Source organism: Palaemon carinicauda, chromosome 3 (genome assembly GCF_036898095.1).
Source record: "Palaemon carinicauda isolate YSFRI2023 chromosome 3, ASM3689809v2, whole genome shotgun sequence".
NCBI lineage: Eukaryota > Metazoa > Arthropoda > Malacostraca > Decapoda > Palaemonidae > Palaemon > Palaemon carinicauda.
The window spans coordinates 3,169,832-3,172,079 of NC_090727.1; positions in this window are offsets into that span (position 1 = coordinate 3,169,832).

A 2,248-nucleotide genomic window follows, 5' to 3' on the forward strand; every position below is an offset into this window, starting at 1 on the left:
TGCTAATCATGGCGTTACTTAGCCCCTTTCCCCACGTTAAGGTATCCCCACTCAGAAAGTGAGATATATATATATATATATATATATATATATATATATATATATATGTGTGTGTGTGTGTGTGTGTGTATGTATATATATAATAATATATATACATATAAATACGTGTATATATATAATTATATATATATATATATATATATATATATATATATATAAGTATATATGTATATATTTATATATATATATATATATATATATATATATATATATATATATATATATATATCAACGAAATAGTGGCTGTTTATATTAAGCCATATGCCTCCCTTCGGGCTCTACTGAGAGGAGATTTCAATTGGTCTTCTCTGAATTGCTGGGTTCGGGATGGACTAAAACCACAGTCATGGATGTCTTGGTTACTTGCTATGAATCAATTGCATATGCATTTGTACATTATGTCTCCTCTACTTCAATGACATCTGCATCTGTCTGGATAGTCTTTTCCAGGTCCTTCATTGGGGGATATTTTTGAAGTTTCTAGAAGAGGTTATCGTTAGAGTACATTTTCGGTTAATACTACCTACATAACATCTTGTATGCATCACCTTACGCTCAGTAGGTATAATTAGAGTTTTTTTTACCTGCTAGTAAGTTGAGTAGAAGGTGATACAATGGTTATAGATGCAGTGGTATCCACTATGAATCCTGGCTCGTGCAGTTGCATAAATATGATCTGTCCTTTTAGACATCTACAGCTTTGTGCAAATTCCTACACTTCGTTAATACTTTTATTCGAATCCCCAATTAATTGTTATTGCAAGCATCTATTTTTAGGTGATATTATCTACTTTGCGTGTGGTAACTTATTTAAAACGCCCCTACCTGTCAATCTCTTGGACGAGAGTTCAAGATCTACTTGAGCTCGATAGCTTCTAGTAGTGTCTGTAACCTCAACCTCTTTGTGAGCTAGGTATGGGGGCTTTGGGGGTTAGCCCACAGGTCTTCCAGCTGAGTCATGAGCAGCCTTCGCCTGGTCCTCATTGCTCCTAGCTTGATGGAGAGGTGACTTGGGAGCTGATCTTATGCATCTAAGATCAGCCTCTTTGGCATTATCCTGTACCTTGTCTCTGCCATTCATGAGGGACCTTTAAGCCCAAGAGAAGGTGCACACCTAATTTGGGTCTAACCGTTGCTAGGGGTACATTCGCATCGAGAAACGAACACTTAGAATATATGTTTTCATAGAAAATTCTTTGTTCAGAATTACTCCATTTCTTCCATTTTCAGGTATATTTACATAAACTAATTCGAATCAAGAAAAAACGTCATCAGGATGCTTATAATCATGGTCAATAATATAAAAATTTTGCTTTGAAAATTGCATAAGTTTTACACTTAAACCGTAACAATCATTGAAGTGTCAAACCTGTATTAATGCTTTGACTAGTGCTGATATTACAACGGCTCTTTGCATTCTTTGATTAAATTGAAAAATAAAGGTGTTCTGATAGCAATTGGCAGTGATACGCACATGTAGTTCATTTATTTCCTTATTGCCTTTCCTCACTAGGCTATTTTCCCTGTTGGAGCCCTTCCTCTGCTTCTTTTGTAATTATTAGGGACCCATTCGGTTATATTTTATGAGAGAGAGAGAGAGAGAGAGAGAGAGAGAGAGAGAGAGAGAGAGAGAGAGAGAGAGAGAGAGAGAGAGAGAGTGTCTAGTTGCTGACTGTATTAACTAAAGGTAAATAATTCCTCAAGACAAATTGAATACTGACATAACATGACTTGTCATTACTTAAATTGATCAGTTGTAGCAGAAGCGATAATGAATAATGAGGGAATGAGGACACATGACGAATTTAAATAACCATCACAGACACACACACACACACATTATTATCACAGAAATATCCAGACAAGGGAGTCTGCACTGGGGCATAAATTACGAAACCACAAAGATCATTTTAATATCTTTTTAAATTGGCGATCGGACATTTTCAATCAACTTTTTAATCCGCGAAATGTGAGGTTTACTTACCTAGATAGAGATGTATGTAGAGGCAATCAATTCTCACTACTTTCCTCTCCCTTCGTTTAATATCTATCATTGTTTCTTCTTATTCCCCTTCTTTCAATCCCTATCTTTTCCTGTATCCCAATTCTTTCGCAACAGCAGTAATTTCATTACCACCCAAACCATCTGATTGACAAGAGGCCTTCCCCCCCCCCCCCCTCAGACCGT